The sequence below is a fragment of the Pseudorca crassidens genome, chromosome 8, assembly GCF_039906515.1.
Source record: "Pseudorca crassidens isolate mPseCra1 chromosome 8, mPseCra1.hap1, whole genome shotgun sequence".
In the NCBI taxonomy this organism is placed as follows: Eukaryota; Metazoa; Chordata; class Mammalia; order Artiodactyla; family Delphinidae; genus Pseudorca; species Pseudorca crassidens.
The window spans coordinates 40,084,841-40,100,435 of NC_090303.1; the positions used below are offsets into that span (position 1 = coordinate 40,084,841).

Sequence of the window (15,595 nt, forward strand, 5' to 3'; positions counted from 1 at the left end):
GAGATGCACATTATGTATCTGCAGTCGGGAGGTCTTTCACCTAAGTCAGAGGCTACTTAGAATGAGGACACACACCTTGAAGAGAGTTACGCACTGCCATTAGGTGTATTTTATCTTTCATTAGTGAACAATAAATTTACCTGCAAAATAATTCCTTGATTTAATAAATATACAAGGGAAAAATGTGTAAGTGAGGTAATCCTGAAAAGAACAAATCTTGATAGAAAGAGAAGCAGCTATTCAAAGATAATATTCATATTACATTTCAAAATCCAAATTTTTCCTAAAGTGAAACAGTTATTTTACAAAACAAACTATCATATCTATAATGCAGTTCTCATTTTTTTAAAACAACATGGAAGTTAACTAGCTGGAACTTCAGTTTGATATAATAAAAATACAACAAGTAAGAAATGTTAGACAAATACTTTTCTAAAGGTCAACTTAGAAATTAATCAAATTACTCAATTTGCACCCACTTATGATTCATTTTGTAATTATCTGTAAAATGCTGGTTGTATCTAAATTCCTTTATTTAAAAAAAAGAAAACTCTCTTCTCAAACTGCAAATATAAAGCAGAAGTAAATACCTCCATGGGGCTGAGGAGAGCAGTAACTAATTCTAAATTTCCTTTCTTCATGTAAGATATATTATACATCTTGTAGTAAATAAGATTAATTAAAAATAATGAGAGCCATATTAAAATACTTTAGATGAATTTTGGTATTATGTTCTTTTGTAGTGTTTTCTTAAAGAGAACTTATAAAATTTTTATATATTTGCATTATCTTTAAGAAGTGTAGTAATTTTACTGTTTTAGATGCATCCTTGTGCTCAGATTTTAACTATAAGAAGAAATCTATTATGTCATTCTATTATCCAGCTATCTAGGTATAAAGCCCTGTTCAATTCAGTGAGACTACTTCTTTGGCCTACTTATATCAACCTCTGGTCTTATAAGTTCAAACATGAGATACATTCTTTTATTATTCCATCCTTGCTTTCTTTGAGAGAATCAAAGGTAAAGAACATGGGTTAAATGAATAGTCCTGTCTCTAACAATCTTGCAAACTCTTTCATTGCTTTTGTAGATACTTTTGATTCTGAAGATTTATTTTCACTCATTAAATCTTCCTGTGGTATTTATCATGATTTGTAGCTCGACATTTGCTACGTTATCATTTCCTTGGTACTATATACTCTGAAGTATTAGGCACTGCTAACCACCTCTTCTTTCATGAGTGTCTACCTTACCTTGACACCCATTATACTATCGTCTCCTTATTCTTCTTCTGCTTCTCTGGATACTTCCTTTTAATATCTTTCCTAGCTTTCAAGATTTCAACCTGCCCCATGTTGGCTCATCCGTACGCCCTGCCCTCACATGCCACAGCTTTCTGCTCTTAACATTTTTCCCAGCAGGATCTTGATATTTATTTATTTCATTACTGTATTAATTTATATTAAGTTCCTCCTCCTATTCTGAATCTCAAGTGCTGAAACCTGGAGGTTCCATGTTGTTTACGTGCCTGATATGTTATCATTATTATAAGTAATCACAGCAACTTATTTACTGAGCAGTCTAGTATGTACCCAGTAGTATTAACAGTAGAAGGAAAAACAGTAAAAACCCAAATCAAATCTTTGCCTTCATAGAGTCTTCATTCCAGTGGAGTGAAATAGTCAATAAACAAAGCAATAAGTACAGTATTTAGTACCTGGTTATATTAAATTACTGGTGGTATGTAAAGCTTAAAGGACAAAATTAAAGTAGGAAAAGAAGAGAAGAAATGCTGGAACTACAATTATAAAAGAAGTAGTTAAGAGTTCACCAAGGAAATAATTGAGTAAAGAGTTGAGGAATGTGAGGGAGTCATCGATGTGGCTCTCTGGGGCCAGCACTTTGTAGACAGAGGAGTCACCAAAGAAGGACAAGCAAAGACTCAGAGGCAGGAGAAGCCTGACATAGCTGAAGTGCATCAAAGAAATTAGTGACTGGGTCTCCTTCTGCAGGGGGAATACTAGTAGAGAAGGTGAAATACGTCTTAAGATTTTCATATGTGTAGGACAATTTAGGCTATTCTAAGGTCTTTAGCTTTTCTTGTGAAAGAAGTTGGAAGCCATTAGAGGCTTTTGACCAAAAGAGAGAGTGATCTGACTTACATGTTTAAAAGAACAATCAATCTAACTGGTGTGTTCAGGGGGTAACAATGGAAAAAAGATATGACACTTAGATTTTCTTAGAAAAGTAGGAAGGTGGGTCATTGCTAAGAGCAAAGACGGTATGAGAGTTTTGAGGATCAGGAATGAGTTACACATGAGTCACCTGGGAGAGTGGGAGCTACGTGCATCAAGAAATACCATATGATTGCCAGGGAATAATGAAAAGTCTCTTCCTGTTAATAACTGTGGATTTAGAACAAGATCAGTCAGCTTGGATGGGTATATTTCTCTGGTCATATTCAGTCATATTTCTCCAGTTACGTTCTAGGCCCAGGAGTAGAATAGGCATGGGGCAGCCTTAATGAGACTGTGTTTTGCCCAATATGATGAAATGAGAGAGAAGCAAAGGAGTTGAGAGTATGAGCAAGGGAGTAATTATAGGGATTGGCCATGGAAATTAAGCTGGGAAACAAGGAAGTAAGGACATGAAGAGTGAAGTACAGTAAGGGGTGTTAGGAAAATACATTGTGGATTACAATGGAATCAAAGATTGTTTGGGGGCTTCCCTGGTGGCACAGTGGTTGAGAGTCCTCCTGCCGATGCAGGGGACATGGGTTCGTGCCCCGGTCCGGGAAGATCCCACATGCCGCAGAGCGGCTGGGCCCGTGAGCCATGGCCGCTGAGCCTGCGCATCCGGAGCCTGTGCTCCGCAACGGGAGAGGCCACAACAGTGAGAGGCCCGGGAAAAAAGGGAAAAAAAAAAGATTGTTGGAATCAAGGTTTTTGGTGTCAATTTACAAGAATGAGTGAGGTAACAAACAGTTGAGATTATGAAGGGTTTGCAGTTATTGATAATGATTTGTATGAATTAATTTAATCATCACAGCGGCACCATAAGGTAAATATTGTAACTATCTCTATTTTACCTATGAGGAAACTGACAAACAGATTAAATAATTTCCTGTGTCACATGGCTATGAAGTGACAATTCAGGACCGGGACCCAAGAACGATCGGAACCCAAGACCCAGAGCTCATACCCTGAGCTCATCATTTCTGCCCTTTCTCCAAATCCCAATATAGGCCTTCTCCTATTTGCCTTCTCTAGAACCTTCATTCCCCAACTTTCCCAAGCCAGAAACCTAAGAATTATAATTGGTGCCTCATCTTGAATATCAAATTAATCATTAGACAGCCTATTCTGATGTTCTTTCTCTTTTCTTCAGCCCAACTGTAACTGTCTCATATGTCACCCAAAAATTGTTCTCCAGCATTCTCCTAGTACTAATAGCATAATCTCTGAATTTCCTCTTTTCTTTGCATTCTCGATACTACTCCCTGGATCCACTTTAAAAAATACAATAAAATATTTTCCTTCTTAAATATTTAAAGTATTTTAAATCAATGACAAACTCTCTAGCATGGTAAACAAGGCTCTTTAACTGGATCAACCCGTCTAATCCCTCACACACCACCTTACACACTAGAATCAAGGATTTGAACTACTTGTAATTCTCTAAGTACACCTGCTCTTTGAAGTCCTTGTGGTTTTGTACATGTCAATAAATTAGCCTAAATCACTTTACCTTGCTGCCTTGCTAAGTAGAAATTAAAGTTTACTTTCCAATCATGGAATAAGTACATTGACTCTTAAAATCATTAACTGTTTAAATACTAAAACTTTAAACAAATTAATAAAGTTGTTTTGCACACAAAATTGCTTAATATGCTACAACTGATGGGCTCGGGAAGCTTTTCAATTTGTGAACTCTCATTAACTTCCCAGGAATGATTTCACACTGTATCACCTGCTGTAAATTTTTAAATTTTCATTGAAGGAAAATAGTCCTCACAAATAATATGAGTTTTTCATGATCATGTTCTCTGAGAAGAGCAGGTGAGTTTCAAACTCAATTATTGCAGAGTGGTCATCAATATCATTTCTAGCTTATTCTAGAAAATGTGAAATGAAGAACTTAAGACATAAGATTTTATTGAAGTTTTTTATCCCTTGCTTTTGATCCTGTGGTCAGGAATTGGCTATTCAATGAGCAATATAAACTCATTATCCCTTTTTGCTGGTTGAAGCATTTTAATGACACACTTTAAGGTCGAGGTCCATAGCAGCAGTCTTCTTATATTTTAGAACATCTCTTCAGGTATTATTTTTATTTATTTATTGTTTAAAATTTCTGTACCTCTCTTTTCATCCCTCAATCCCTCCTCAACACTTATTAACTTTAATGATTCAATACGTACGTGCTCACCTGTTATGAAGATTAGCAAGGTCAGCATCTTCTTTGCACTGATGACCTGCTTTTATAAGCATGCACTAAAATAGGATTCCACAAATAATTAAATAGGATTCCGCAAATAATTTGTCTTGATGGTGCTTATGGCCACAAAAATGGATTAAAACCAACTACTCTGAAATTAAAATAGAAATGTAATCAGTGATTCCATACATCAAATATAATCACGGATTTCTGGAGTTGCAGTTGGCTTCTAGTATATTTTAAGAGTACTATCACAAAACACTTCATTGCTTAAAATTTATCAAGATTCTTTGTGACCATGTTTAGGTACTTATAATGCTTTCTTTGAGAATTTTCCAGCAAAAAATGATTGGAACCACAGTCTATTTACTGCCATATTGAAGATAATTCTGAACTGTTTACAGAGGTATTGCATAGCTCATCCCACCTCCAAACAAGTAGAAAGTGAATCTAATGCAATCAGTCAGGACTCTTGATCAACAACTTAATTTCCAGAAAAGGCCATTAACCTTTACCAATTGATTGTCAAAACGGATGTTCTGCCTTTGATGGACTCCATCAAAAATGCATTCCTGATTCTTTTTTTGGATCACACTCAGAAATCTCTGCTGTCCAATCCCAATCAAATGTCAATGCAAAAAACTGTAGCAGTTTCACATAAAACATGACCTGATGAGCATGCAGTTTGCCCACTTCTTTATGTTCCAAGTTTTACCCCTAACTCAAGACAGACTTGGTCCATGTTGTGTTAGTCCCTCACAGATTTGCTTTAATTAAATTTGGACTCGCCATTATGTCATCAGCGTGCACTGAAAGGCTTTAAAAAAATTATATGAAATTCCCTCGTTGTAACAAAAAAGGTATGTTTTTGGAGATGCCTTCATTACCTAACAGAAGTCCCTCTCTGCTCTGTTTATCATGGTTTGTTATCTTTCGAACCCTATGAGCCTTATTACTATCATGTTTTATCTTCTATCCTTGAGAAGAGTAGAGTTCAATTTATACTGACATTTGAACATGATGATGGGATGTGTGTTTATTTCTGTGTGCTAATCTATAAGTCTATTGTTGTCCTTTTCATAAATTTTTCTTCACTGTAAGAAAAAATTAGTAAAATTTAGAAAAATTTAGCCTCATTTAGTACTTTAAAACTATTTTTGTTAGTATATAACTTTTTTAGTTTCCAGAAATCAATAGAATAAGCTAGATAGAGTCCCTCTGATTCTCAGAATAATTTTATAGTGGAAGCTGTATATTTGATCAACTTCTCTAGAGCCATGGTGTAGTCTTACATTCATTATAAATTTTATGTATTTTTTTAATTATCAGGCTAACTGGGTCTCTGTGATTACATGTGTTTTTATACTGATTCTTCAATTTGGGTTAGGCTTTTATTCAATTAATTCTGCTACTGTCAACAAATGAATACTTGAGATGTCTCATGAAGAAGTAGCTTTTTAAATTTTATATTTGAACAGCAAAAGCAGATCATCATTAAAATCATTTCTATTATATTTAGCTCTGTGATTTAGTTTTCTTTTTATAAAATATTTTACATTATAATTTAAAAGCAAGGTTCTAGTCTGTAAATAAGGGGTTAATTATTAATAATTTTCTACATCAACATATATTAGTAAAGTTGATAAAATACATCATGTAATGTTGATTACTTTAAACTTGGGTTTTTTACATTTAAGTATCCACTCTTCATATAACTGTTATGACTATGCCTTTAAAGAATTTTTAAGATCATTACTGATAATCAATGTACATTATTTTTATTTACAATATCTGCAGTGCCAGTTTCCTTCTGTTTTTTTCTTCTCTTTCCTTCTTTCTTTCTTTCTTCCTTCCTTCCAATGGCTTTTATTAAAGTAACTGGAGCTAAAAATTCAGATAAGCACAGTTCTTTTATTTACTGTAATTTCAAGTCTGTTGGGCCAGACAGGCAGGGAGGTTACATATTATGGTGAGGTAAGTATTAACTTACTGAGGCTTTAGTGAAGAGAATCTTCATCTATCCTGAGTGTAATTCAAAGAGTAAATGAAAACTTTCTTGAAGATATGATGCCTGAGCTGAATCTTGAATAAAACAAGAATTTGGCCAGCAAATACAAAGTGAACTTTATATGAATAGTCTCAGAAATAAGAGAGTACAGAGTGAGATCTTGAAACAGCAAAATGTTTATTAAGTCTTATTAGTAAAGGTGAGGTGTGGAGAGACAGGCAAGACAAGGTCTGAGATGGTGAAAAGCCTGACCTTTCTTGTCAAGGATTTGGGCTTTATCCAGTATAAATAAGAGACTACATGATCAGATTTTGTTTTAGAAAGATAATTCAGCTAACAGTGTGAATTACAATAAATTTAAAGCAGGGAGCAGAGGAGATATGAGAATATAATTACTGGGTTGTGAGGCAAATCATCAGAAAACACCAACAGAGGAAGAAAATGAGGGAAACAGGAGAGAATATTGTAGCAGAGAGCAGAATATTAGGGTTTGATGTGATTTCAGAATAGATTAGTTGCAGAGGATGGTAAAGTCCATTATGCAGCCGTGGATCTGGGTGGCTCAGCTGGTGTGCAGAGAGGAGGTTCGCTAGGTGTTAGGAGGTCAACGAACTCTGGGCATGGTCTGTTTCATCTTGTCCATAAAACCACCTGGGATAATTACAGGGTCTTGGTGGAAAGGTTGCTGTATCACAGTAATGAATAAGAGTAGAGGAGAGAACTATTAGATTCCATGAGTCTCAAATGATAAGAGTTTCTACTTTGGGGCTGGAAGAATGATGATTTTAATGCAAAGCCAAGCTAGTCCATAAAAAACAAAACAAAAACAAGCAAACACAAAACGATCAAAAAAATAGAGCAAGTAATGTTTGAGAGAATGAGCAACCTCGGAAGTGTTATAGAGCTAGTGGCAGGGACTTAGAAAGAAAGAGAACAATTAGTTTGTTTTGAGCAAAGTTTTCAGAGACCCCAATGAAAAGTTTTAGAAATGAAGTATGGAAGATCAATTGAAGAGAAAGAAAGCAGAAGTAAGCATGGGATGGTGATAGCCAGAAAGGATGGAAGACCAGAAACTTAAGTTTCTAACATGAACTCTGGATTTGTAGGCAAGTTATTTCAAGTGGTTACAGCCTGGTGACAAATGATTTGTGTCCAGAGTATAAAGATAATTTACATAAACCAATGATAAGCAACAAACAAACAATCTAATCCAAAAGGGCAAAAGATCTAAAGAAACATTTGAATAAAATATATATACACATATCACTTATAAACATATGAATATATGCTCACCATCTTTACTCGTCAGGAGAGCACATGTTTAAATCTCAAGAGATAACACTACACACCCATCAGGATGATTAAGATAATTAAAAATCCTAAGTTTGGAAAGGACATGAAGCAATCAGATTGTTCATACTTTGCAAGTGTGAGAGTGAATTGGTTCAACCCAATTAAGGCTAGCAGTATACTGTGTTTTTGAGCCCTGGCTTTTTCATTAGTTTTACGACATGAAGCAAGTTATTAGCATTTTGTTCCTATGCATTACATTTGGAAAATGGAATTAAGTGAATTAATTCATGAAAATTTCTTAGAACTATGCCTAAATATAGTAAGTTCTCAGTTGATATCATCTAATATTACTACTATTGTAAGCATTATGTTGAACCAGAAAGTGAATTTTAACCCTTTATTAAAAGAGAACTATGCATTTATTAAATAAAATTTATAAAAACAATATAAGTTGAAAAGGAAAACGTTTAAAAATCTCTAAAACAGTTATATAGGAACCATTATTAATGTATAAATAGAACCACTATTAAAGTTTGCCTCTTGATTTTTAAATGTATATTTTGGCATTTTTGTAATTAAACTTGACATATCATGTGACACCCTGTTTTTACATTTAAACTGATATCATTAAGTGCTTACGTATTTCTGTATACTATGTAACATCACTATTAATGGCTGCATAATATCTCATTAGTTGAAGATATTATAATTCAGTTGAAACAGTGTTTATATTTAGCATGTTTGCAATTCCTTATTTTAATCTCATAAATAACACCTTAGTGAACATCTTTATGAAGAGTGGCTTCTCCAAGTTACTCTCTAATCTATACTGGAAAGTATCATTTTTTCCCAAAATGTACTTATTTGGTTGTTCAAATGAGTCAGATTTCACAGTTGTTTAGTTCTTTCTGTACTGTAAACACATCTCCGAATCAGGAACACAGTGCTTGAAATGAATCCTAAAGCCAAAAGTTAGTTTTACAATAAACTATTAATTATTTAAACATTTAAAAAACTAATTTGGTGGGATTATTTTATCTTACTTTTAAACAGACATAATATTATCAGAATATACAGTAAATATAGTGTTCATTGGCAGGAAGTGATATAAAACAAAGAATATGTTCATCATTGTGCTTCTTTTGGACCAATTGTGGTGTGTTCTTCCTGGAATGCTTTCTCTTATTATAATACCCTATATTACCTTAAATTAACCTTTAAGAATGCCAGCAAGATAAATGATAAAACTTGTTAGATCAGAGAAAGGAAAACAAAACTATTGAGAAAATATAAATTTTAAACATAGTCTTTAGATCTGATTCAGATGGTTCCAGTTCTACCTCTCTCTCTTCTTTACTGTAACTCTGTAAACTTGGCCAAGTGATGGTGTTGCTGAAGCAGCAATCTATGTATCTCTAGGTATAACACCCTCAGAGAACCATATGTCTACATTAACTTTTCCTCTTCTTCCGATCTTGCTTGCTCTTCCACTATTATAAGAATTCTACTAAATTATTCATTGTAGATATGGTAAGTCTTAAATAGCATAGAGTATGTTAAATCTTTCCTTCGAGCATGTGTTTACTCCTCAGTGATGTCAGGGGCCTGTTAGGGAGTGGAAGTATAGCATGCATTTCTTTCTCAGGGTCCAAGGATTATGGCCTCTTCCTGTCTTATCTTTCACTTAACCCTAACCAGCAACAGTTAATAATGACAACTTCAATACCAAACATCAGCTAATTAAAAGAGGGAGGGAGATATTCGAATTCTCTATAATTCTGAAAGTTGGATATTGAATTCTCAGTAACCTTATTTCCTGAACTAGTTAGAGAGCTCCCAGAAGTGAGGAGAGCCTGGTGGAGAGGTGTGAACAGTTGGCTAAGGTTGTGACTTGCTGCACTGAGCTTCAGGTTTTATTTAACATCCATTTCAGCTGCTTCACTCTTCTTTTCCATTTACCTCTTTAACCTTAACCATAGTAACTGAAGTCATCTATTTTCTTGAAAATTCTTTATGTAAGGTACCATGGGTTTGTGCCTATGCAATTTTCTTTTTTGTCTAAAGAGTGGGATAAAGCACATTGTCAGTGCTCAATAATGTTTCATCAATGTCATTACTTAATATTCATTTAATTAATATTCATTATAGATCAATTCATAATTGTCATCAGAGTAATGATAGGCAAGAAGGAATCTCATTTTTCCCCCATATTTTGAAACTCTAACTCAGACTCAATTTCATGGTATTATACATAAAGGATACCTACTTTTTATTTATTTTTTTAAGTATGTAGAATTAAATTCTTAATGTTCTTCTATTTTTTTACCTATCATTTTCTGCTTCAAAATCCAATGAAGGATATATTCAGCACTAAAGAGCGATAATGTTTATAAAATATGTGTAGATCCATTTTGGTTGGGCATAGTCTTCCATGTACATATACCTTAAAGGCACATAGTAAAAGAAATCTGAAAACGGCCCAGCATCACTAAGTGATGATTCCATCATCTGCATTGTGAGATGAACCATTTATCTGTTACATTGTCTTAATTAGATTGATCTTATTGGTTTATAGCCCATCTTTATGCTAACCTAGGCTATATTATATAGAATGTGTATACCCATAAGCAGGATCTAATATAAAAGAAAAAGTTCATATATCATGGTTAATGATACTTTTTACCTAATGAATATGATAGAATTCTATTTTTAGGACTCTAAATAGAAGTTTTAGTTTATTTTTTAATAGGCCAAAAAAAATTCCTACAAGTTTCTATAATTTATGCTTAAAATGTTGCTGTATCCAGAGCAAGTTATAATAATTTTTTAAGGAAAGAAACATGTACTTTCTTGGTTTTGTCATGATTTACAGAAGGTGAAAAACAAAAGGCTAATATGACATAAACTGGAAGTTCAGCTAAGTGAAAATGTCATAGAGATCTAAAACATGTAGACAAAAATAAGCATTATCTAAAGAAGGATTAAAAATATTCAAAATTTAAAATCTATAAAATAGACTCAAACAAAATAAAGGATATCATATATGTGTCTGATTCAAAGGTGAGGATGCAAGATTATCTATTAGTGAATTGTTATTCTACAAATTATTAACAATTTTCAAGGCAGCTTATGTGAATATACAATAAGCAGCAATATAAAACATAATAAGTTTGTGCCAAAATTAAGTTAGACTTAGAAATTCATATCACAGTATCCTAAAAAGTTGACAGAGGTGGTTTGCAAATTTGTCCCTGAGTTTCTTAGTAGCCTTTGGAAAAGGGGGGAAATATTGGCTTGACAATTGTTTTAAGTTGTGAAGACTCACAACTTAAAAACAAACCATCCACTTAGAGCAACACTTTTTTCTTCTTACTGTTATTACGAAGACCCGAGATTAATTTCTTCAATGTGAAATTGTATTGGTACAGGACTACACTTCAATAATATTGCTATAATTGGTATAGCACTTGTTTCCTTTGGTTTTGCTTTTTTATAACAACTGTCATGCAGACTGATGGCTTATGGCCAAAGTGCATTTTAGTGTAAATAAGTACCTATTGCCAAAATAAAATAGTAATAATTCTGCAACAAGAAAACAAAGAAACATGCATAGCAGTTAAAAGTTAGAAGGATGTCATACAGGAAGATTCATTGCAGCAAGCAGATGAAAATGTTAATAAATTTACATGACCAAGAATACTAAAGAAAACATCTCTTTCACAGTATACTGATTTGAAAGGGATATCTAGAAGGTTAAGAATGGAGAGAAAAAAGTAAAAGCCTTATCAGAAACTAAAATGTATCAGTATCTGCATAGGGAAAGATCAGCATTGAGAACAACTGAATCAGTATTTGGAGGAGAAGGTTAAGAAAATCTCCTATAGTACAAAGGAGAATGAAAACAAGGTGGAAGGAGACCTTGCTACCCCTAAACAAAAAATTAAAAGTATTCTCTTAAGTCTAAGTATACTGAAGAAAATCAAGTTGAACTAAAAAGTACCTACATTTCTTCACATTCACTCATCTACTTAATTCAATTTCCATGTAATATTTTTTGCTTGACAAAATTATTCCAAAGTTTGCCTGGAAGAATAAATGTGCACAAACGTAAATTCTGAGAAAGAAGAGTAGTAAGAAAAGACCTGTTTTATCTAATGTTAAGAATATGTTTACTAAAGCTACAGTGATCAAAATGATGTAATAGTGGCTCTAGGAGATATAAAGAACTGGTAGAAAGTCTAAAACATATTGAACTCTATGTAATGGTGTGGTATATGATGAAGGTCGCATATCAAATCTGGTAGGGGCTAGTGGAGATTAGGGGAGTTGAGATTACCGTATAACCATATGGGAAACTAAATTAAGATAAATTCTGCTTCATACCTATTCCAAAAGAAATCAAACATGGATTGAAGATTTAATTTTTGCCTTTAGAAGGTCTTTTTATCTTTTTTCCTAAAAAGAGAAATAAAAGGTTGACAGCCTTGGCCAATCAAAAGTTTCTTTAGAAAATGGTAAAGACCAAAATTTACAAATCAAGATAAACATAAGCATTATAAAAAAAAGCCCTGTTTTGTAATATTAATGCAAATAACTAAAAAATAGTTTTAAAACCTAAAGCTTATAAATATTCAAGACTATCAAACTGAAAAATGAAATAAACTTTTTCCTTCCATTTTGGCAAATATTTTTAAAATGATAGTACTCAGTGTTGGCAAGGATGTACAAAATTGGCTATTCTCATTAAACGTTGGTAAGACCAAATGGCCCCAAACTGTCATAAAAACTCCCAAGTATACCTTTGTGTTGGTATTTCTGCTTATACCCCCCAAAGAAAGATTGGGGTTAGTGCAGGGCAATTATCCAGATCTGGTTTCATTACAGTAGAAATAAATGCTTTATATCATTCACATCTTCTAAGTTTTAAATTTTGAGTTCAGTAAAAATCAGTCCCTTCACCACTAGACACTTAAGAATAAATTCTACCTTGCAAAGGTAACCTTTGTGGTTTTAATGATTCCAGATGAAGTGGTGGTGCTCATGAAGTATTTAGATATGTGCTTTCCTCTGTTTTACTATTAAATATAACTTGTCTATTCTCAAATTTCACTTGAAACCTGAGCCAGAATTCATTTATGTATAACTTTTTGTCCATACAGCAGTTTCATGCATAGTGAAGTGATTTTTGACTCAATCCTGTGTTCATTCCTTAGTTCAACCTTCTTTCCCTCTATATGGAATAAGGATAGTTTAGTTCTATGGGAGACCTCCATGCCCACTCCTTGCTATTCAGTCTAGATGGTAAAATCTATCATTTTAAATTCTGTTCCTAATACTCATAGGAGCGTTCACCAATTCCTTCTCATTTGCCCAAGGAAACCCAAATTCTGGAGGAATACAGCTGATCACCTAGTGTTCTATTCCCTATGACATTACTCCTATTTCATCCCAACCACCAATATTCTCAAGTTATTTCATTTGGTTACCAGTTCTCCAACATCCTTGAGTCATCCAAGGCCTACATTCCTCCAGTTTCTTTCATTTGAGCATTTTCTGCCCCTCTCTCTCCTAGAACTCCCCATTTTTCTCCCTTTATGGCATTAGTCACGATCTGATAATATACTGATCTGTGAGCTTCCAATTGAAAAAAACTCAAACAAGGTGTAGTCCAACATGCTCATATTAGGTAGCATTTGACAACACTGTAATTTGAGTCCAGCGCTTGAACTTCTCTGTTTATACTCTTAGTTACTTGTCTGTCAAAGAACCCATACCAGAGGAAGAATTGTTCTTTCTCCTGTACAGTGTTATTTTCCATATTTGTTTATGATGTGGTCTTTGCCTGCCTCTTAATGTAGCCATAAGTATATGCAGGTGTAAAGATACCTTCGCTGTGTCAAATTTCCTCCTTCCTCTTCAACCCACATTATTCTAATTTCTGACTGTAAAATGAGTCTAAAACTATTCTGGCCATCCATCCTAAATCCAATGGCGCTCTTTTTAGTTGGATTCCCAAGGAGTAGAACATGAACTGGGGATTTAATTATGTGTGATATATAAAGAGAGGAATGTTTCTTTATTTAAAAAAGAAAATCTTTAAGGGAGGAGGAAGCAGAAGAGGAAAGAGGCAGGCTTTGAGCAAAGAGGTGGTCACAGAGAGAGTTTAAGCCTTGGCCTAAACCTTGGGGGCTCTGGAACAAAATCATACCATAGGATTTTTCTCAACTTAAAACAAGGGGCTGGCATTTTGTAACCCGTGTCAGTCATTATTAGCCTTGGCCTCCTGCAGGATACGTGGTGCTCCCTGGAGAGCCTGCTGCAGTGAGCAAAGGCTAATTCTGCAGAAAATAGGACAGATGGGTGTTCTCAGCACTCGACACTCAGAGCAGCTGAGGGTAGATGCCCTGGCCAGGTAACTAAGGATCTGCTTTGGAATACCAGAAGCATCTACTAGACATCCTTCCCAAGAATGATCTTTTTTGAATCCCCTGCAGCATTTGACAGTATTTGAAATGTCTGGTCTCATATGTCTGTCATCTAAGACATTTCTACTAGCTTTTCTTCTGCCTCTTTGGCCACACTATCCGTATTGCTAAACTCCTAGACCTCTTTCTGTTCTTAAATATGTTTAGGTTTCCATTTTTTAACTATATTCTAATGGCATTATGCTCTGTATAAATTACCTTGTACAATTTCATGGCTACAATTACCACCTTTGAATATATCTAAGCTTGTTCTCCCTTAAACCCTCTAGATCCGAATACTCAGCATGATGTTGTAAATTTCCTCTTGGGTATCCCACAGAGATCTGAAAGCCAGCATACTACACCTAATTCAATTTGACATGAAGTAGGTGCTCAACAAATATTTCCTGAGTTAATGAATAACATTTAGTCAGCTCTTTTACTCCAACAGTCATCGCTCTTTTTCCTGAGTCAAGAAGAAAATACATCAGACAGTGATATAAATATTAACTACAAATCAAAATGAATATGCAACAGGGAAGCTTATGTTTTTAAAATCATTGATAACCCATGATAATTGAATTTTATTGTTATAGGCTAATAAAATTGAGTTTAAAGTGTATAATGATGAGATAATATTAATGAATGTCAAATTAGCATTGTGTTTAGTTTCTGGAGTAGCATTTGAAGTACTTTATACTTATTACTAAATTTTGAAAAGCTTGTGATTGTTATGTTGTTGCAGTAGTATAAAGTATCCAATAGATGGTACTGTAAAATGCCTAATATTTAAAATAAAGTGGTATTGCAGCTAGAGAGTTTAAATGAACAGTTCAAAATTCTGGGGAGAATTAAGACATTTTCCTCTGGATATTAAATTATATTTAAAACCAGATTTTTAAAAATATAGCTTAAGTAATACAGTAGTCCATGTGAAATATTATAAATACTCTCTTAATTCTCAGAAAATGAAAATTGATGTTTACTACAAGATGCAATTTTAAAACTGTTCGTATTATATTAGAAATTTTTTTGTTCTTTTTGTGGTGATTACCATTAGTAAATGTGGTGTTTTAGTTAATGTTAGTCAAATCACAGCATTTTCAGCAAGGAACTATAGTTGCATGTCTTTGTTACTGAAGTTCTAAAAGAACTTTTCATGTTCAAAATAAATCAAACCTGTCTGCAGTAATCTCCCTTCTTGCTTAGCAAGAGTGAGTTCATTATTTCTTTCAGTTTTTGGTCTTGCCTAAGACCAATCTAATACCTGAAAGAAACATTATACCATTTTGTAAATATAACATACATTCAGAACGTTTAAGAATATACAACTTTATGGAGTTAAAATTTCTTAAAAAATAAGCAATAATTAGCAATAATTGCCAGATTGG

The 15,595-nt window shown here is 33.8% G+C and overlaps 1 protein-coding gene across 11 annotated transcripts in view; it reads left to right on the top strand.

Moving 5' to 3' along the window:
- The window catches only part of DGKB (diacylglycerol kinase beta), a 797,684-nt gene that overhangs the window by 307,071 nt on the left and 475,018 nt on the right, over positions 1–15,595 (top strand). The gene's annotated exons all lie outside the window — the stretch shown is intronic.